General features: G+C 39.3%; 1 long non-coding RNA gene across 1 annotated transcript in view; it reads right to left on the bottom strand.

The window, feature by feature from the left end:
• The window catches only part of LOC134354255 (uncharacterized), a 160,687-nt gene that overhangs the window by 33,100 nt on the left and 104,302 nt on the right, over positions 1-23,285 (bottom strand). The gene's annotated exons all lie outside the window — the stretch shown is intronic.

The following is a 23,285-nucleotide window of genomic DNA, read 5'->3' on the forward strand; positions in this document are numbered from 1 at the left end:
TGCAGCCTAGAAGATGAGCATGTCTTCAGTTTTGCAAGGGCTCGTGGCCCTGGGAACAAGTTGATTCTACGCCAGTGCCACCGACGGGAGCATTGTGGGAGAAAACGGAACGCTGGGAACAGCAGATCAGCTGTTCGGGGCTCTGTACTTACTGAGTCTCTGTCTGTCTCTCATTGGTGGAGAGTTTGTTGCTGATTTGCCAATTCTCCAGTCAGAGAACTCCAGAAAAAAGTGACATGATAGGCTTTAACACTGTAAAATTTTGAGTTGTTTGTTTTTGTTGGTCTCCCCGCTCGCTGTGAAAGGGTGACATCTCTCTCTCCTTATATCAGAGTGAGAGAGAGAGAGAGAGAGAGAGAGAAAGAAAGAGAGAGAAAGGAGAGAGAGAGAGACTGGGGTATGTCAAATTGTCAGGCAAATGATTAGTTTTTGTTGTACTGCAGATCATGGTCTTGGGGGCTTTGCTATTGCCTGCTTGCTTGGTGGCGGATGCTGATGCTTTTTTCCCAAAGTACATGGGGGGGAGGTTATGGCTTTGCTGCAGCTTGTGCATATGAGGAGTAATGGGGGGGCTTTGTATTTCTAATGTTTTTACTCTCACATTCTTTGGGGCACTTCTCTGTTTTCATGGATATCTGTGAAGAACAAAAATTTCAGGTTATATATTGCATGCATACTCTGATATTAAATGGAACTATTGAACTAATGAATAATTAAAATATTTTAAAAGTCCATTAACTCATGTGATGCACTAACCAGTCTATGTGTAGCAAGCCTTCCCAAGCTCTCCCTGGTAATGCTCCCCTACTCTTTTTATGCTACGTTAACAACTGCATTGGTGATGCTTCATGCACTCATGCTAAGCTCATCAATTTCATCAACTTTGTCCCCAACTTGCACCCTACGCTTAAGTTCAGCTGGTCCATTTCTGACAAGTCTTTCCCCTTTCTCAATCTCCTTGTCAGCATCTCTGGAGACAAACTGTCCACTGATAGCATTTATAAGTCTATCAATTCCCATGGTTATCTTAACTATACCTCTTCCCATACTGTTTCCTGCAAAAATGCTATTCCCTTTCTCAGTTTCTTCATCTTCGCCACATCTTTTCCTAGCTTGAGGCTTTCCTTTGGAGGACATCAGAGTTACACACCTTCAATCAGCTGGGTTCACTTCCTCCACCATTGATGCTGCCCTCACCCTTATTGCTTTCATTTCTCATACATCAGATCTCACCCCATCTTCCTGCCTCCTTAGCAGAGATAGAGTTCCTCTTGTGCTTACCTACCATCCTATGAGCCTTTGCATCCAACACATCATTCTCTGCAACCTCTGCCATCCTCAGTGGGAACCTACCACCAAAAACATCTTACATATCCCTCCTCTCCACTTTCTGCAGTGATCACTCCCTCCATGATTCCCTTGTCCATTCTCCCCTCCTCACTAATCTCCCTCCTCGCACATATCCCTGCAAATGACAGAAATGCTGCACCAGTCCATTCAGCTCCTCAATCATCTCCATTCAGGGACTCAAACAGTCCTTCCAGGTGAGGGAACACTTCACCCGTGAATCTTCTTGAATTGCCTACTGTATCCAGTGCTCCCAATGCAGCTTCCTCTACACTGGTGAGACCCAACGTAAATTGGGGGACCACATGGTCAAGCACCTCTGCCCCATCTGCAAAAAGCGGAACTTCCTGGTGGCCAACCATTTCTATCCCCATTCCCATTCTGATATGTTGGTCCATGGTCTCCTCTTCTGCCATGATGAGGCTACTCTCAAACTGGAGAAGCAACACCTCATGTTCCATCTAAGTAGCCTCCAACCTGATGGCATGAACATTAATTTCTCCTTTTGGTAATTTCTTTTCCCTACCACTTCTCTCTTTTTCTATTCCTCACTCTGTCCTCTTACCTCTTCTCCTCATCTGCATATCACCTCCCCCGGTGCCCTTCCTCCTTCCCTTTCTCTCACAGTTCACACTCCTCTCCTATCAGACTCCTTCTTCTCCAGCCCATTGCGTTTTCACCTATCTCCTCCCAGCCACCTACTTCAGTTCCCATTCCCCCACCAACATAGTTTCTCCTACCAACTTCTGGCCAGTCCTCCTTCATCTCTGACCACCTTTTTATTTTGGCATCTTCTCCCTTGCTTTCTAGTCCTTACAAAGGGTCTCGGCTTGAAACGTCGATTGTTTAGGCAGCATCTCTAGGAAGAGGCGCAGTCGACGTTTCAGGCCGAGACCCTCAGGACGAAGGGTCTCGGCCTGAAACGTCAACTGCACTTCTTCCTAGAGATGCTGCCTGGCCTGCTGCGTTCACCAGCAACTTTTATGTGTGTTGCTTGAATTTCCAGCATCTGCAGAATTCCTGTTGTTAATGTCGATTGTTTATTCATTTTGATAGATGCCTCCTAACCTGCTGATTTCCTACAGCATTTTGTGTGTGTTGCTATTTATAGCAAACTGCCATTATTAGTAATAAAAATAAGTTATTTGCTTTAGTTTTGGTTGAGGGATACAAGTGTGTCTAGATTCCAGGAGTGTTTTTTTTGTTCCATTTCAAATGGTGTCACAGACATCAAAGGTACCCTCCCAAGAGGTCTTCATGCAAAAGATCCAGTGGTTGAGAACGCTCTTAGTCTTCCACAGTTCAGAATAAATGATCAAGCCATCAAGGTGGCACTTCAACCAACAACAGGCATCCTCAGCCCTCAGAGACAAGGATAATATCACAGAGCCAAAGCTAACTAAAAATATGAGACTTATCGAACAAGTAACATGCCTATATTGACACTAACAATCAATATGTTCATATGAGACATCCAAGATATGTATTTGTATGTAAGTGATAGACTCAACCAGGCTGGAAAGAAGCATGAACACTTTAGAGTGATTTGTTTTCCATCTGTTGAAGTGAGGTCTTAAATAAATCTCAGTCCAAATAGCTGGAATAACGTAATGAATATTAACTTCCAAAATATGTAGACTAGGATTATGCTAAAAGTTTAGTATACACACATCTAAATCAAGAACTGAAACCTGCTTAGCTCTTGCCCATTTCCAGCTTCAGTGAAAGAAGGGTAAGAAATCATTTGTTCTCAGTAGATAAATTAATATATAATCTATCATATATTTAGCCTTTCAGTTTTATAATAGATTTAACCACAGTTGAACAGGATTTATGGACTCTCAGCTGAACGGAAGGAGAAAGGTGAATACATAAATTAAGTGCTTTACTTCACTGTATGTGTACCAGCAGAAGCAGGAATTCTCCAAATACCCTGACTGCTGTCTTCCACCATTTCCCCACCCCAAGTACTATTCTGATTTCACTTAATACCCACTCTACTCCCTCTGATCACCATCAAAATTTAAACTAAATTTATTATCAAAGTACGTATATGTCACTATATATACTACCTTGAAATTTGTTTTCCTTCAGGCATCTACAGGAAAATAAAGAAACACAATAGAATTCATGAAACACTAGAAATAACAAAGACTCACAAACAACCAATGTGCAAAAGAAGACAATTCGTGCAAATATTAAAAATGTAAATGTCTAATTCTGAGTTGTAGGGTTGTTGAAAGGGAGTTATGGAGTCAGTTCAAAAGTTAAGGTGAGTGAAGTTATCCTTGTGGTTCAGAAGCCTGATGGTTGAAGAGTAATAACTGTTCCTGAACCTGCTAGGATTCAGATAAACATTAATTCATCAATGTAACTAATTCCAAAAGGAATCCATGTGAAAAACATCCAGAAATCAATTTATTGGAAAGCAGATATTACAAAAGTTGGGAAAATTGCCAAAAGGCTTTGGTACGATTACATTTTGCTCTTCTTTTTTAAGGAAATATTTGCTTGCCTTGGGAGTGATACAAAGATTACATATGAAAGAATTAAAGCAAATGAGTTGCTTGAAACATTTTTTGAACTTTGGTTTGAACATATATGGCAAACTCAACCTATTTATAGAAAAAAATATAGAATCAGTGAAGATGTGCAAGAAAGAATCCAGATACATGAGGATCCAGCATCTCTCCAGGACAAAAAAGTGGACAGGAAAAATCATTGCTGGCATGACCCACCCTGTAACCAGTGGTCCCCAACCTCCGGGCCATGGACCGATACCGGGCCGCAAAGCATGCAGGGGTGCAGCAGTAGCCAGAACGCACCCAGCACATCTTTAAGAAAAAAGCCAAAATAAACAAGCTAATTAATTAGGTGCCGCTCGGCACGTAATTAATTAGCTTGGTTATTTTGGCTTTTTACTATGAAATAAGTACATCAACCTACTTTTTATAACATTGTTTTCATTGTAACTATAAGCTGGTATTTATGTATTTATGCACAATTTATTCCATATCTATACTTTCTACTTCAACTTATTTTTACATAATTTATTATTGAATGTTGTTTTTATTGCAGATCACGCCCACACCACAGCAAACTCTTAATATATGTCACAAATAATGTTGATGCTTGATCTTTGCTCCTTGATAAGTAAAGAGAAATGATGGCCTTCAGAATATATGTTGCGTCTTTATTGCAGACTAACTGCAGCTAAAGCATGTGAATATCACACATATGATGATATCAATATGCTACATATATGTGATTTATTTATATATTAATATATTGCAGCGTTTGCCTTTTATAGCATACCTCAGCTAATCTCTGTGACATTAGTTATCAACTTACACCACCTTCTGTAGAATCACCACTTTCACAAAAATCCTCTATTTGATTTCCCAATAACGATTTTCTGTTGATGACTCATAATTTTCCTCTTCTCTTCACTTAGGACACACTCCCCATTCTATCAAAAACTTGCACAATATATTAAATTGCTTTCAGTTTTTCCTTTGCAAAAGAAAACACAGCTAACCTATTCATCCTTTCCTGATTGATGTAACCACATACGTATGGTTATGGCATTACTATAGCAAACTTGTAAAACTTCCTCGCACATCTTTACTGATTCTAAATCCTTTTAATAAATTTGTTGAGATTTCCAAATATATTCAAACAGAGGTTAATAAAAATGCTTCATGCAGCTTTTTTGTTTTATTTATTGGCTTTGTTCCCCACCATATTAACCTGTATTGCAACTTCAAGTGATACACATGCAGTTGTAGCTCCAGATTTCTTTTGCTCCTCCGCTCCACTTTGATTATTATTTTGCAAGTAAAGTGTGATGTTTTCTTATAAAGCCTTTGACGATTGAATATATTTGTCAGATATATCCAGATCATTTAAGTTTGTTTTCAAAGTTCAATATAAATTTATTATTAAAGTACATACATTGTACCATATACTGCTCTAAGATTCATCTTGCAGGTATTCACAGTAGAACAAAGAAATGCAATAGAATTAATGAAAAATTACATACAAATACTATCAATAAATATGCAAAAGAAGACAAACTGTGCAAATACAAAAAAAACTATTAATAACAAATAAATAGTCATAAATAATAATGAGAATATGAGTTGTAGATTTCTTGGAGGTGAGTCTTAGGTTGCGGGAGCAGTTCAGTGTTGAGATGAGTGAAGCTGACCATGCTGGATCGGCAGCCTGATGGTTGAAGGGTAATAACTGTTCCAGAAATTGGTGGTGTGGGACCTAAGGCTCCTGTACCTTCTTCTTGATAGTAGCAGTGAAAAGAATGTATTTACAGTTATACTTTTTGTTAATTTTTTTGTTCTTAACTATATTGTATATCAGTTTTTCCACAAAATTATATGTACTCTTTAGTTTTTTTTCCAGCATTTGTTATCAATACCAACAGATTTCTGCTTCTTGTTTCTGGTCATACACGATTAACCTTAGGCTATGCAGATTATCTGTGAGAACATGAATTGGTATGGAGGATTGTGCGCTGATGGTGGAAGTTTTTAACTTAAGTACATAAGTATGCACAAAAAGGTATTTAGTGATAGATATGCTTGATTTGTTGAGTCACTTGCTGATGCTCCTCCTTATATTCTTATTAGAAAATTTTAATTGCTTTTCCAACCAAGTCCAATGCTTCCTAATGGAGCAGTTGAGAAAGGGGTTAACTGAATGGTTCAATAACAGCCTGACATGAGAAGGGAAGTAGAGAGAGCAAACATTCAATTGCTTGTTTTTACTTTCCAACTCAATAATTTAATTTTTCTCCAACTGAGCTGCTCATTCTGTTTGAGGAGAATTCATTTATTTATGTTTCCATGTGAATATTTATATGAATTCTTCAATTAGAATTAGTGACTGAATATACCACATCGTATTTCTAAATTACTGCAGTCTAAGTCCATGATGTTAAAAACACAATGCACCCACTGCCTTTGTTTGTTTCTATCACTCTGAAGCATTATTAAGAATCTTGATCCATCTAAGCCACAAGGTAAACCTAAATCAATAAGGAGTAAATGTTTTATAGCATAAAAGTAGAGATGGTGGGGTAGGAATCAGTGTGTTATCTCCAGCACCAGCTGCAGCAGAGAGTCAGGAATTAAACTGATAAACTAGCCAGGTTTAAAAGAACAAACGGTTTGTGCCCATATTCCTTCTCAACAATTTTTTTTTTTGTCTTTGGTGGGATGTTTATCAAGCCTTGTTAACCAAAATAAATGTGGAATAGAGAGCAAAGGATGTACATGGACAAAATATATGACAGTCTAGACAGTGGTATTTATTCTATTGATGGTATAATAGTGGTTATTTTGTCCCACTGGCTTTCTGCATTTATTCCCTGCTGCATTTAACACATCAAACCAGATGCAGTTACACTGCAAACCACATAGATAATTTCTCTAGAAGAACATTACAATAATCTGTCAATGTCTTTGATGATTGTTATTCCACTCTTCTCCATGATGTAGCTCTGAATGGCGGATCAGGGAAGTCCTTTGGTAAACAGGCAGTGAAGAGGAACCTAAATTTGGAGTCTCTGATCTGGATTTGTATTTTGCCAAAGAAGTGAATGTCCCAATATTGCGGTTGTATTTCAGTCCTCAAGATCATAGGCTGGCTGGGACACCTGAAGGGTCTGCAGGTAATTCCCCACTGGTAGAGTGAAGGATAGCAGCGAGAAAGGTAAAATTAGACTGGCTGTGGAAGTCGATATATCTGTGGCCGTAGGTATATCACCTGATTGCCAGTATATATGTTTCTTAAAATTTAAATCAAGATATTAACTATATTGCCAAATTGTGAGGAATGGAGGTCTCCTCCATGCATTTTGTCAGCAAGTGATAGGTTCTTGTGAAGCTTGTGTCAGAATCAGAATCAGGTTTAATATCACCAGCACATATTGTGAAATTTGTTGTTATGCAGCAGCAGTACAATGCAATACATTAGAGCAAAAAAACTGTAATGTCCTGGATGACGGAATTACTTAATGATGCTCCTTGAAGATGTCCTGGATATTGGAGAGGCTAGTGCCCATGATGAAGCTGACTGAGATCACAACTTTTTGCAATTTATTTTGATCCTGTGCAGAGCCCACCACCCCATACTCCCCATCCCCTGCAAGCTAGGGGTAAATACCTCCCTGTAGCTTCTGTCTATCACCTCCCCATTCTCCCAAATGAGTCAAAGGCCATCAGCTCCAGTTCTGTAATAAGTTCTCTCAGCAGTTCAACTCAGTGCACCTGGAGCATATGTGTTTGATCTACCAGACTTCCCACATCCCACACGCCATACAAAACACTGCTCCAGAGCTATTTTCACAAAACTGCTTTGCAGTAATAGATGGGGAATGAACAAATAAGAACAGCGAGCGATTAACTTACAAGATACTTTACCTCACCCATGCCTGATCTCACCTAAGCTGAGTGAGCCAAAGCCACTCTGAAGATTGGCACACTCCAAAAGAATGGCTACTCCACTTGCAGTTGAAATATTCTTATTGGCCCTTTCTAATGAATCCTTCCTGCTGATCGGTCGCTTCTCAACTCAGAAACTGCCACGCAACTCTGCCTTCAAAATTTTGATTGCCACTCTGATTAAAAAATTGCTCTTTTTGGGACACCCCTGGTGTGGATTGTTCAACTCAGGGTGAAGCATTTGGGAGCAAAGCATCACACCCATTCACGACGGTAGGTTTCGTTTTTTAGGGAGTAATGGCCTACAAACCCTGCCAGAGTTGGTGTAGTAATCATCGTGATTACAAGAACAACAAGGCCATTAAAAACGTTCCCGATGAAAGGTGATCAACCTGGGGCATTATCTCCATTTCCTTCCCAAAAAATGCTGCTTGACTTGCTGAATATTTCCACCATTTTATTTGGTTTCCAACATCCACAGTTTTTTTGACTTTCTTGGGTCCAAATTTCCCTGTTATAATCAGTTACCTGGCTTCTTTTGATAACAGAAACCTCTGCTTAATGGACAGAACACGGCGAGAAGTACATTGTTGGTCACTGCCAATGAAATCATACAAAATTTATGGTCAGTGGTTGAACTCACAGCATCATATTCAATTCCATTAATGCTGACAGAATTAAATGTGCAAAGGTATGTCCAATTCATGACCAGCACTCTCACACATTTTTAAAGCTAGTAAATTGTATTTTACGTAGTTTTAAATTCCTAAAGTAAACCAAACGTGGCCTTATCAATGGCAACTTTCTTTCTACCTCCATTGTAAACATCAGCAGTTTTTGGACAGCATGTGATCTTTATTAAAGTATCTGAGCAGACTTTCCTGTGTGAACCATGTCCACAGCTCTCAGCAACAATTTAATGTGTTAAAGAAAAATATTCATGTCCCATCCATATAGAATATTAATGCTGTCTGCAAGCACTTGTTATTTTGCAAAACCTTGCTTCTTCTTGTCAGCTTTTTCTACTATAAGTTCCTGTGTCCACATTTTTAATGGAAACTGCCAATGTAAAGTTGTCAGGCTATAATTATACCCTTCTAATTCCTTTGGTTGAACTGTGGCAAGGAATAATCAATTTAAAATTGTCACTAAGAGAGTGAGAAGGAGGTTAAGAGGGCCATCGAAGCACTGAATTCTTAGCTAAAGGCCAAAGTTAAGACAGAAACCATAATTTTGGAAACTAAATTTGATGAATACTTTCAGCAGGGAAAGCAACAGGTATATGGAATGACTGGAATGAAGGATCTAGAATTAAAATGATGAATTGAAGAGTTGAAAATCTTGAATAGGAGAGTGTGATTTTCTTTCAATATTTGCATTTCAATGACGTCACACTGCTGTTTTTCTCATCTGTTTACTGCGGTCTACAGAACTGTTGTTTGTTCGCATCACTATGTCTCTGCTATCTGATGTTCAGAGCATGATCCATGCCATAGTTGCCTTCATACATCAAATCTAAATAAGAATTCTCACGTACCTATTAGCCCAAAAACAAGCCCATCTTGAAATCTGAGCTTCACTAAGTCCCAAGTACATGAAGGGAGTTTTGCAATTAACAACCGACATCAGTCAACAAGGACGAGAGATCTGGGCTTACAAGGTTCAGAAACAATTATTACCCCCCAACAATCAGGCTCTTGAACGAGAGGGTTAATTTCAATCAACTTTACTCATCCCATCACTGAACTGTTCCCACAACCTATGGACTCACTTTCAAGGACTCTTCATTTCATGTTCTCAATATGTATTCCTTATTTAATTAATATTATTTTTTCTCTTTTAGTATTTGCACATTTTGTTGTCTTTTGCACATTAATTGTTAGTCCATCCTGTTAAGTGTTGTCCTTCATTAATTCTATTGTGTTTCTCACATTTACTGTGAATGCCCACAAGAAAATTAATCTTGGGGTTGTATATGGTGACCTATATGTACTTGGAGAATAAATTTGCTTTGAACTTGGATTGAACAGGAATCAATATGGTCAGTGGAGTTACAAATAAATTGAAGCACTCCAATGAGGAAATATTGGAGGCCAGGCAAACCTACAATGAACTACTTGGCCCAGTCTTCAACCCAGAAGGATTTTCTGCGTGGGGTTGGGGAAACTGTTGCGAAGCAGGGAAATCCAAAAGAACAGGTTTCCCAAATAACATCTAATTAGTTGTACAGAAGTCCTTAATTTTGTTTGTAGTCTGCAACTAAATTGATAAGATGAAGACCAGTCCACCAGCAGTGCAATGGTGGTCACCTTATTTGGGCATGCAACTTGCTGCTTTTCCAGTTTCCCTGGATTAAAAAAAAATGAAAGACAGGAAATTCTATAATATGTAAATAATCAAACAGCTTGCAACAAGTGTCTTAGCAGCATTCTTCCACTCCTACGTGTCCAACAATGGCAGGAGACCTGTGCAGGAGAGTTTTTAAAGTAGAAAAGGCATTGCACTGAGGCAGTTCCACTCTCTTGACCTCAGAAGTCTGACTCCAGTGGTACGAACAAGCTCACAAACTGGGGTCTTACATAATTGCAGTGGATGACCATGATGTCTTCTGTGCCTTATCATGCCCTTGGTTCTCCCTGGATCTTTGCAGTACCACCTTCCTGGCTATTGGATCTCACTGTAGATCTCATCCACCCAATCCACTGGAACTGACTTTGCATGCTAAGACAGGGATGTCCCTATCTCACTGGTGTATGAGGCCGGCCGGCTACCCTCTCCTGGTTCAGCCCACCTGTCAAAGGTGTATACCGGGCTGTGGCCACTGTCACACGCAATCAGCTACTTGGAGCCACAGGTAAGTGCTGGGTACCCAGTGGGGACCAAAGGTGAGTGAGCTGCCCCAGAATAGACATGGCTAACCCCTTCACCAGAGGTACTACCTCTCATTGGACACCCCAGTCACTTCATGTCTGACAAATTTGTAAATGGGTAGTCTCAACATGGGACTAGTTCCACTTCCCTATCCTCTCTTACAATCCTGACCCATTTATTTTCAAAAGTTACATGCAGGGAATGAGCCAGGAAAGTTATGTGTCAAATACAGGAAATTTGGACTAGTCAGGACAACATAGTCAATGTGAAGTTTGGTGAGACTAGAACTAGAGGTCATGGGTTAAGTGTAAAGGGCAAAATGTTTAAGGGAAACATGTGGTGGAACTTCTTCACTCAGAAGGTGGTGAGAGCCCCGATAGATGTAGTGAATGCAGGTTTGATTTCACCATTTAATAGAAAGGAGTATAGGTACATGGATGGAGGGGTGTTGAGGGTAATGGTCAAGTTGCTGGTCAATGGTATTAGGCAAATTAATAGTTTGCCACAGACTAGATTGGCCAAAGGGCCTGTTTCTGTGCTGTAGTATTGTATAACTCTATTACTCTCTGGACATTAGGGCAAAGGGCCTATCTCCACATTGTATTGACCTATGACTACATTAGTTGAAGGTGAAAAGCACCCCTATATCTCTCAAGCATAAAAACAGAGAGGAAGATCTCAATAGCAAAGTAGATAAATCAGAGGTAAGGACTGGTGACATACGAAGTAAAAGTAGAGGACCTCTGTGATCAGAGATACAGCAGTCATAAGTGAAGTTCAGAAAGAAGTAAAGCCCCCATGTTATAAATAGTTAAAGGCAGAGGCTATGAAAGCTGTTGAAATCCATGACAAAGGCCCTGATTTTGAGGGAAAATGGAAAGTAATAATCTGTTGATATACACAATATAATGGGGTGGGAAGTTGAACAGAAATTGAGTAACATTGAAATACAATGCACAGTTGCGTATGGTTGTGTAGGTTGTACAGAAGGTTTGTGTCCCCCACTTCGGTGTACTGTACACCTGGTGTCAAAATGCAGTTTACAACTCATTTGGACATATTCACTGGATGTGATTGCCCTTCAGCAGTCACCAAAAGATGAAACTAGCTGGTGCTGCTTAAAAATATTTCTCCACATCTAAGAGGACAAGTTCTCATTATTTCCAATGGAAAACTCATTCTAAAGTGTGTAGCTGACTAACAGAATGGATGAGGGCAATGCAGACAGAATATAGTGTCAGCTATTGTACTGGAAAGGAACAACAGGAATTCTGCAGATGCTGGAAATTCAAGCAACACACATCAAAGTTGCTGGTGAACGCAGCAGGCCAGGCTCACTTACTCACTCTTCCTTCAGTTAGTCCTGACGAAGGGTCTCGGCCTGAAACGTCGACCGTACCTCTTCCTAGAGATGCTGCCTGGCCTGCTGCGTTCACCAGCAACTTTGATGTGTGGTACTGGAAAGGTAAGTTTTTCATTGTACCTGTATCACCATACTTATGCACATCAGAGTAATGCGAAGTTGAAAGGTTTTGCTGTTGAAAAGGTCCTGCATGTCCTTGCCCATAATTCACTGACATAAATGACATTTAAATATCGAGCTCCAGTTATATATGATCCTGATAAGACTATACCTGAATCTTATTCACACATCTGCCATAATGAATGACATACTTGTGATAGATAGTGTGCAGAAACAGCTCCAGAGATTGATTCCTGAAATGTTGGATCTGAAACATTAAGCTGACATGCCCTATACTCTCAGGTTTGGAAGCATAAGAATTTGTCGCTGAAATATACAAAAATCTTATTTGTTGTATAAGTTACTTAATGAGGTGGATCTAACGATTCTTCTATTGGCTGGTGTGAGAAAATAACCAAGAGCCACAGACATTAAATAAGGAAGAAGCCTTTCAGGACGGGGATAAATAAAGAAGAAGTTTCTTCACCCAAAGGGTAATTTATCTTTGGGATTTTATACCCAAATGCATCATACAGCATCAGTTGTTAAGTATATTTAAGAGAGGTTTTTAGATATTGAAGGAGTAAGGTCATATGGTGCTGTTGCAGGAAAGTGACAGGAAAGTAGTAAACGATCGGCCATAATCCTATGGAATTGCAGAATTATTGCAAAAAAAAATAGAATTTCTACCCACCATAACTGATTTTTTTTTATGTTATAGTGGAATTATTTTGATGAAATTGTGGTTCATTCATATCTGAGATTTTGGATATGTTATATTTGCTGTGATTTCACATGAGAAACTTATGCTTAAGTTTGAGAAACATAACGTATTTTACTGAATATGTACTTTAGAAATATAAGTTATTCCACAAAAATATATGACTCATTTTGATGAATAAAACAAAAATGCAACAACTGGAATACAAAAATCAGAGAAAGAGGGGGATTTTATTTTCATAATCAGCTCAAAAAGTGCCTGTGATACTGATAAACGCAGGAGATTCTACAGATGCTATAATATTGGGTAGTTGTACCCTTCATGACCTGAAATAAAAACAAAGGTTGTAGGTGGTACTTGGAAAGGAAAAAGGTCATTAGTGAAATTAGTACTCTAAATTAGAGAGGATAACTATAAGACCAAAAGGCATAGGAGCAGAATTAGAGATAATAAATCATGGCTGATTTATTAGCTCTTTCAATCCTCTTCTTCTGCCTTCACCCCTTGGACACACTGACTAATCAAAAACCTATCAACCTCCACTTTAAATAAGCTCAATGACTTGGGCTCCACAGCCATCTGCAGCAATAAATTCCACAAAGTCACTACCCTTTAGCTAAAGAAATTCCTCTTCATCTCTATTCTAAATGTATCCCCATCTATTCTGAGGCTGTGCCCTCTGGTCCTAGACTCTAATACAGGAAACATTCTCTCCACATCCACTCTGTCTAGGCCTTTCAATGTTCAATAGGTTTCAATTGCTCACAATACTCCAAGTGCAGTCTGACAAATGCCTTACAAAGACTCAGCTTCACATCCCTGTGCTTATATTCTCATCCTCTTGAAATGAATGCTAACATTTGATTTGTCTTTGTACCACCAACTCAACTTGCAAGTTAATCTGTCGGAAATCCTGTACAAGGATTCCCCAGTCCCTACGCACATCTGTTTTTTGAACTTTCTCCCCATTTAGAAAATAGACCACACCTTTATTCCTTCTGCCACAGTGCATGACCTTACAGTTCCTTACATTATATTCCATCCGCCACTTTTTTGTCCATTCCCCCAATCTGCAAACTCCCTGCTTCCTCAATACTACCTGCCCTCCCACCTATCTTCATATTGTCCACAAACTTAGTCTCAGACTATTAATTCCATCATCCAAATCGTTGACATGTAACTATGTATGTAGATATGCTGAATAGTGTAGATGTGTTCAATGGTGGGGAAGGTGTTAGTCATGAGAGACTGAGCCATATCCACTACTTTTTGTAATATTTCAGTTCAAGAACATTGGTGTTCCCATACCAGGCTGTGATGCAGCCAGTCAATATACTCTCCACCACAAATCTCTTGAAGTTTGTCTCTGACTTCTGCTGCCTGACATGCTAAAGTTTCCGGCATTCTGCTAATGTCTTGAAGACTAACACAAAATACTTATTTAATTCGGCCACCATTTCTTTGCCCCCATTGCTACCTCTCCAGCATAATTTTACAACTCTCCTCTCTTCTTCACTATCACCTCATCCTTTATATGAGGGGTGATTGATAAGTTTGTGGCCTAAGATAAAAGGAGTCAATTTTAGAAAACCTAGCACATTTACTTTTCCTACATTTACACACTTAGTCCAGCAGTCGTGGAGCATACGGATCCCTTCTTTGTAGAAATCGGCGTCTTGGACCTCCAGAAGTGGTCCACAGAGCGGTGATTGATAAGTTTGTGGCCTAAGGTAGACGGAGATGAGTTACTAACTTCAAACTTTCTGCATTTTCACTCAGAGTGTTGAACTGCACGTGCGTGTAACGAGAGCTGTATAACTCATCGTCTACCGTAGGCCACGAACTTATCAATCACCCCTGCTGTGGACCACTTCTACAAAGAAAGGATCCGTATGCTCCACGACCGCTGGACTAAGTGTGTACACGTAGGAGGCGACTATGTTGAAAAATAAATGTGCTAGGTTTTCTAAAATTGACTCCTTCTACCTTAGGCCACAAACTTATCAATCACCCCTTGCATATCCAAAAAAAATACTTTTGGAGTCCTATTTTATTTTATTGTCTAGCTTCCCTTCATTTTTCACATTTTTTCATCTAATGGATTTTTAGTTGCCTTCTGTTGGCTTTTAAAAGCTTCCCAATCCTCTAACTTCCCACTAATTTTTCCTCTATTATACGCCCTCATTTTTTTTTTCCCTTTTATAACCAAGGAGCTCAATCTAAGTGAGAATCACAGCAGCAGAGCTCAACTCTCAGGCATACCCTATGGCATGCTCTGGCAAAAAATGTGTACAAAGGGATATCCAAATTCATCTGCTAGCTGACTGCATTGTGCAGCTGGAACTGCAAATGGACTCTCTGTGGAACTGCTGTGATGTTGAGAACATCATGAATAGTATGTTTACCCAGGTAGAACAAGCTCAAAGGGCCAAATGTCCTACTCTGCTCTTATTTACTGTTTCTATGCTTTGAGAAAATAAAATGAAATCAATAGATGTCCCATTTCTTTTGTGATAACTGTTGGTTATTGCACTGCAAATAGTTTTTCTCGCATTGTTCCACTGACATTATCCCGAGGAACACTGATAGAGTCAACTGTGATTGAAGGGCTTTATAAAAAACTAACTTAATGTTAGAGCAGTTACACATTACGCAAGAGAATAGTTTCTATTTGGCTGCCCACTGTTGTATTTTGCTAAATTTATTGTACCCATTGCAAATCTGTAATGCAGTGAAGTGTGAAGGAAGATAAGACCATAAGAAATAGGAGGACTGAAAAAAAGTCCTTGAAGCCTACTCTGAGCTCAGCTTCACTTTCCTCCATTTCCCCATAATATCTGCCTCCATTATTGACTAAAAATTTGTCTCTTTCGGCCATGATTATAACTCGCCATACACAGATCTTTGGGATAGATATTTTTAAAGACTTATAGGTCTCTCAGAGAAGTCCTCTCAGATGCATTTTAAATAGACAGCTGCTTATTCAGAAAACTGTGTCTTCTTGTTCCATGTTTCCAATGAAGGAAAATAGTCAGTTTGGATCTCTATAAGCCCCCAGAGAACTATATAGGTTGTTAGATCAACTTTCATTCAATTTAACTCGAATGAATATTAACCTAACCAACATTTCATTCTAAGAGTCATCCTTGTGCACTGTTCTAAACTGCCACCAATTCAATTAATCTCTTGTAATCAAGGGACCAAAACTCTATGCCATACTCCTGTTTAGGTCTCATCAATGCCTTTTAGAGTTGTGTGCCAAGAAGCTCCTACATTTGTTCTCCACCTTCTTTTCAATAAATAACAGTACTACATTTCTATTTCTATTTTTGCTCTATCTGTACATGAACATGATTTGTATATGAAGGTACTCAAATCCTTGTAGTTTCTCTTAAATTAAACAATATTCTGTTCTTCCTAACTAAAACTTCACATTTCTGCATAATTTACTTTGTCTGCTTAAGGTGTTATCAAAAGACTAATATTCTCTGCTCCTCCACTAATTTATTAATAGAGATTATAACCTGCAGAACATCTTAACCAAACTCTTTATATACAGTAGAAAAGTACAGCCCACAATATCTATGCGTACTGTGAGACAAAAATATTGTACATCTGCCTCATAGTCTTTCATCTCCCCATTCCCTGTCTGTTCATGAGCCTGTCTAAATACCTGATAAACATTGTTATTGTATTTGAATCAGACACATTCCAAACACCTACCACACGATGTGTAAAAATAATCTTAAACTATGCCCTCTGGCATTTGACATTTACATCCTGGAAAATATATCTCTCTTCTATCTATGTCATCATTTTATACATTCTATCAAGTTTATCTCTTAGCCTCAGATACTCTACAGAAAGCAATCCAAGTTTGTCCAACCTCTCCGTTTACCTAATATTCCCTAATACAGGCAACATCCTGGTGAGCCTCTTTTGAACTCTCTTCAATGTCTCAATTTAGGTCTCTGAATGAAATTCATGGATGGTTCAGTCCACTACTGCAGTCCCTCTAGTCTGTTCAGTTGTACATTAGTTGTGATGCAAATCAGCTTCAAAACTGCTGAGTGAACTACAGTTCTCTGAGCTCACTTAAAACTAAAGGAAATAAAATTTACTTCTCATTTAAAACACAGTTTGAGCACACTTAAAGCAAATTAAACCCCACTGTGAACAATTACAGGGGATAATCTTTGGCACAGCATCCTGTGGTACAACAGGTCAGTAAAATAACATGCTGTATCAGCTTACTTTTTTATCATTTAAGAACATATCCTCTTTCAATAGAAACAACATCAATAAAATTTTTGAATAAGGAGTTTCAAGCTCCACCTGTCTTATGACATAATACTTTTAAAACTGCATCTCTGGTAACTTTCATCAAGTTTTCATTTTGCAGACAAAAGTTTCGAAAAACTAATGACCAACCATTTTTTTTTTCACTTGCCATTCTGCATTAACTTTGCAGTGTTTTCATTTTTTGGATGTTTTCAATTTTTCATACTCACAACTCTATTGATTTCAAGTAGGCAACATTAAATCTTCAAAGTGACAGTGATGAATACCACAATAAAAGCCCAACAGCACAAATGGCTCAATACAAGCAGCAAATGAAATGAATCCTGGGAAAATAAAATTGCTAGACTCATTTTCTTACACAATGAGTTAATCTAAATTTTATCTTTTTTTCAGAATAGAGTCATTGAATTGTACAACACAGAAATGGGCGCCTTGTATCATCAGATCGTTGCGGAACCTTTGTTCCATCTATAATCCCATTTCCTTGCATGAAGTCCATATCCTCCTTGAATGATCTAGAGCAGGGGTTCCGAACCTGGGGTCCACGAATCCTCAGTTAATGGTAAGGCTGCGTGGCATAAAAAATGTTGGGAAACCCTCATCTATAGTGTCTTCCTAATTGTCTTCTAAACATAAAGGCTTGTATTGAATTCTACCATCTCCTCCGGCAGTGAGCATATTAAAGTTGTTTCTTTTTCACACCCTCTGTATAAAAAAGATACTTACCTCTCAAATCCCCTTTACAACTCTTTTCTTCTTTCCATAAACCTATGCACTCTTGCTTTTCATACCCCTACCATGGTGAAAAAGATTTTGACCATCTTTTGACCTATGCATTTCATAATCTTACATACCTCTATCAGGATATTCCTCAGCTACCTTTGCTTGAGGAGAAACAAGTCCACTCTATTCAATCCCTATATCTAAAGTCCTCCAAATTAGGCAACTGCCTGGTAAATTTTCTCCGCTCACACTCCAGCACTATAATTTGTCAACTATAATTGCGCACAGTACTCCAAGTGCAGCCTAGCCGATTGATTTAAAATGTAACATCTCAACTCTTATATTCTGTGTCCCAACATATGACGATAAGTATGATATATGCTTTCTCCACCATTCTATTGACCCATGAGAGAATCAGAATTAGAATCAGATTTACTACTCCTGACTAACCCTCAGTGGCCACTTTATCAGGTGCATCTGTACACCTAATAAAGTGACCACTTAGTATCTATGGTGTGGAATGTGTTGTTTTGGACCTGCAGTACAGTGCAGATGCAATAATTACTATAAATGATAAAAAAATAAATAGTGCAAAAAATTAATAGCATTCGGATTAATCACGGGTTCGGAAACTTGAATGCAGAGGAGCAGAAACGGTTTCTGAATTGTTGAGAGAAGGTTTTCAGGCTCCTATACCTCCTCGCTGATGGTAGTAATGGGAACAGGGCAAGTCTCAGGTGGTGATGGTGCTTAGTGATGGATGCCACCTTCTTGATCTACCATTTCTTGAAGACATCCTCAGTGGTAGGGATGGTGATGCCCATGATGGAGCTGGTTGAGTCGATAACCTCCTGAAACCTTTTGAGATCTGGTGCATAGGGTTGTGTCAGGCTGTGATGCAACCAGTCAGAATGATCTCCACCATATATCTTCAATAAGTTTATCAAAGTCTTAGCTAACATACCAGATCTCCTCAGCCTGCTAATTCAGCAGAGCTCCTGTCACGGCTCTTCATGATTGCAATATGTTGGGCTCAGTATTGATTTCCTGTGATGTAGATGCTCAGGTGCTTGAAGCTGCTCAACCTTTCCACCGGTGACCCCTTAGTGAGTACTGATGTGTGTTCTCGGGATTTCCCCTTGCTGAAGTTCTCAATCAGTTACTTGGTTTAAAAAAAATCCTTTCTTAAGATAGATTGCCCAGAATGGAACACAATACTCCAAAGGTGGTCCAAAGATAAAATGGTTTATACTTCAACCAAGTCTTCCAAACACGTGTAATGTTAAAAAAAGGGCAGCACTCCTCAATCACTCTAGATTTTTTAAACTTGCCCATGAACTTCAATTATTTTTCTACATGCACACTTCATACATTTGTTCTTTCCCAGCAGGTCGGTGATTCATGAATAGGTGAGTAACCAGCTTCTGTCTATGCTGTAAATGTGCTTATCTACGATAATGTTTTTCCTTTCACTGAGCTAATCTAATGGGATCAATCATTTGCCTTCAGTACTATAAACTTCAGTTTTAGCTACCATAAACACAAGAGATTCTGCAGATGCTGGAAATCCAGAGTAATATACACAAAAGCTGGAGGATCTCAGCAGGTCAGGCAGCATCTGTGGAGAGGAATCAACAGTGGATGTTTCGGGCCGAGGCCCTTCAGCAGGAATCAGGGATTCACCAGTCCTGAGGAAGGGTCTTGGCTCAAAATGTAAAATATTGAAATGTTTATTCATTTCCAAGATGCTACCTGGCCTTCTGAGATCCTCCAGCTCTGTGTGTGAGTGAGTGAATGTGTGTGTAGCTTTAGCTAACAGTTGCTATTGTGAGATTTTAGTCAAATGCTGACTGTGAGTCCAAGTATATATCTGTAAATACCTCCAGTCAATTAATCAGAATATTCTATTGTGTTACTAAGCATGACCTGGAAGTTTTGGACTTAAAATGTAATCCTCTCGTAATTATATAATTCCATCAAACCTGACTTCTTACTGGAAACGTCAATGAAGGAAAATGTGTTATATATACTGTATATAAAACCAAGGTGTCAAAATGGTTGTGTATGTGTCTAGCGTGGTAGTGCACTGGGTAGTACTTGTCGCTCTCACTTTCAGCTTCCACCATTGGCTAGCAGTCTTGTGAAAAAGAGAGCTGAATGTGTAGGTTTTCCTGCCTCATGTAGTGCCTCCTCACTGGTGACACACAGAAACTGAACTCCTTTCAGACTCAGGTTGTACTACAGAGGACAGGGAGGAGGTCTGGCCCCTGCACACGTAGCATGCAGGCCCATGTGGACATGCCTTGGTGTCGTGAACCAGATCCCCAGCTATGGGTAAATAGCCCCACTGCCTCATGGCTGCCTCAGGGGAGACAGCAAATCTGAAGTGGAGCACCTAAGGAAGCTGGACATCATTGAAAAACCTTCTGGCAGCTCCTGCAGCCAAGCTGGTGCCAAACATATTGCTTTATAAGCTTTCCTTTGGTGGTGAGGCTGAGAAGGGGATCTTGATGACTGGGCATCTCAGGATCTCCATATCTTCTGCTCAGGCTTGTGATGATCATCATCATCACCCATTGTCCTTTGAGGCAGACAGATGCCAACCACCAACAAAACTAATGTAACTTCCAAAATTGCATTCAACGTCAGTAAGATGAAAGAACTGATTGTGGACTTCAGGAAGGATAAAATGATGGAACACATACCAATCCTCAGAGGTATCAGAAGTGGAGAGAGTGAGCAGTTTCAAATTCCTGGGTGTGAAGATCTCTGAGGATCTAACCTGGTCCCAACATATCGATGCAGCTATAAAGAGGGCAAGACAGCAACTATACTTCATTAGGAGTTTGAACAGATTTGGTATGTCAACAAAAAACACTCAAAAACTTCTATAGATGTACCATGGAGAGCATTCTGACAGGCTGCATCACTGTCCGGTGTGGAGGGGGAGCTACTGCACAGGACCGAAAGAAGTTGCAGAGGGTCGTAAATTTAGTCGGATACAAAGTACCCAGGACATCTTCAGGGAATGGTGCATCAGAAAGGCAGCACCCATTATTAAGGACACCCAGCACCCAGGGCATGCCCTTTTCTCATTGTTACCATCAGGTAGAAGGTTCAGAAGCCTAAACGCACACACTCAGTGATTCAGGAACAGCTTCTTACTTTCTGCCATCAATTCCGAACTGGACATTGAACCCATGGACACAACCTCACTTTTTTAATATGTACGTTATTTGTTTTTACACAAATTTTAATCTATTTAATATTCATATACTGTAATTGATTTATTTATTCTATATTTTGTGTTACATTGAACTGCTGCTGCTAAGTTAACAAATTTCACAACACATGCCAGTTGTAATAAACTTGATTCTGACTCTGAAAATTGTGTTTATCCATCTGAAATATAAATCAATGTTTTGACTGAGTGAAATATTATAATTGCATCAAAGAACTGACACAAATAATAGGCAGGAGATATACCAAGCGAAAATTCTGTTTGTGTAGATCACTGGAGTAGGGGAAAGGAAAGACTGTAAAGACCAAAGGAGAAGCTGAAATCGTAGCAGTTAATGGCATGTATTGCTTTACTTAAAAGTAAGACTTCTGAATCAAATGGCTACTTCAGTGTTGTGGAAGTGTGACTTAATTAGCCTCTATCAGATTCTGGAGAATGAATCAATAAGAGACTGCACTTTTGTAACTGCGACTTATTCAGTCACTAGATTGACCCCTGAGACAATCGGAAGTATGTAAGGCAACAGAGACATTAGAAGTGAATCTGTCTCAATGACGAGCTTATCAGACCCTAACCACCAACTGTTTAATAAACAACTTTTTCCTCAGGTAACTTCCTTTTATACTGCTGATCTGTTTCTTTCTAAGTTACTGAAATTCTGGTATCAATTTCAGTTTGTTTGTTTCCACTGGAGCAGCAAAATCACTTAGTAAGAGTCGCTCTTCAGTAATCATGGCTCACCAGGTCTGAAATTGCTACTAAACAGAGTCAGGTGAGGGTAATTCTTACAGAAGTAGCTTAGGGCTGCATATTTTTAAGACACAAGTATGTTTTGTTATGTTTTTTACAAGGTAGTTAAATATACCTATGTATAATTCTATAGAAAGTTATGATTCAGAGATTGTGTATCATAATTAATCAAATATTGCATTTGATCAGGAAAGATTGTTGACCAGTGCTGAAAGAATGACAATGTAGTAGTCATGATGCTCCCAACAAGTAATATTAGAATCACGGGGCCTGGACTAAAGACTATGAAGACTAAAGACCAAAGTTCATCAGCCCAGGAAGTAGAATTGAAAAAATTTCACTTGCACAATGTTCTCAATATATTAAGAGATTTCGAACATATTTTAAAATTTATATCCCTTTCATATTAATGCCTGAATCATTGGAAATCGAAGCAGGAATTTGTTTTTGACAAGGTGCCGCACATGAGGCTGTTTAGCAAGACAAGAGCCCATGGAATTACAAGGGAGTTACTAGCACGGGTGGAGTATTGGCTGATCGGCAGAAAACAGAGAGTGGGAATAAAGGGATCCTATTCTGGCTGGCTGCCACATGGGTTGGTGTTGGGACCGCTGCTTTATACGATGTATGTCAATGATTTGGACTCTGGGATTAATGGATTTGTGGCTAAATTTGCCGATGATACAAAGATAGATGGAGGACGGGTAGTATTGAGGAAACAGAGAGCCTGCAGAGAGACTTAGAAAGCTTAGGGGTATGGGCAAAGAAGTGACAAATTAAATACAATGTTGGAAAATGTATAATCATGCACTTTAGTGGAAGAAATAAACAGGCAGACTAGTATTTAGATGGGGAGAGAATTCAAAATGCAGAGATGCAAAGGGACTTGGGAGTCCTTGTGCAGGATACCCTAAAGGTTAACCTCCAGGTTGAGTCAGTGGTGAAGAAGGTGAATGCAATGTTGGCAGTCATTTCTAGAGGTATAGAATATAAGACCAGGGATGTGATGTTGAGGCTCTATAAGGCACTCGTGAGACCACACTTGGAGTATTGTGTGCATTTTTGGGCTCCTTATTTTAGAAAGGATATTCAGAGAAGATTCACAAGAATGATTCCAGGAATGAAAGGGGATGAGGAACGTCTGGTAGCTCTTGAACTGTATTTCCTGGAGTTCAGGAGAATGAGGGGGGGATCTCATAGAAACATTCCAAATGTTAAAAGGCCTGAACAGATTAGATATGGCAAAGTTATTTCACATGGTAGCGGAGTCTAGGACAAGAGGGCATGACTTCAGGATTGAAGGACGTCCATTTAGAACAGAGATGCAGAGGAATTACATTAGTCAGAGGGTGGGAAATCTGTGGAATTTGTTGCCACAAGCAGCTGTGGATTCCAAGTCATTGGGTG

The sequence above is a fragment of the Mobula hypostoma genome, chromosome 11 (genome assembly GCF_963921235.1).
Source record: "Mobula hypostoma chromosome 11, sMobHyp1.1, whole genome shotgun sequence".
Classification (NCBI taxonomy): domain Eukaryota; kingdom Metazoa; phylum Chordata; class Chondrichthyes; order Myliobatiformes; family Myliobatidae; genus Mobula; species Mobula hypostoma.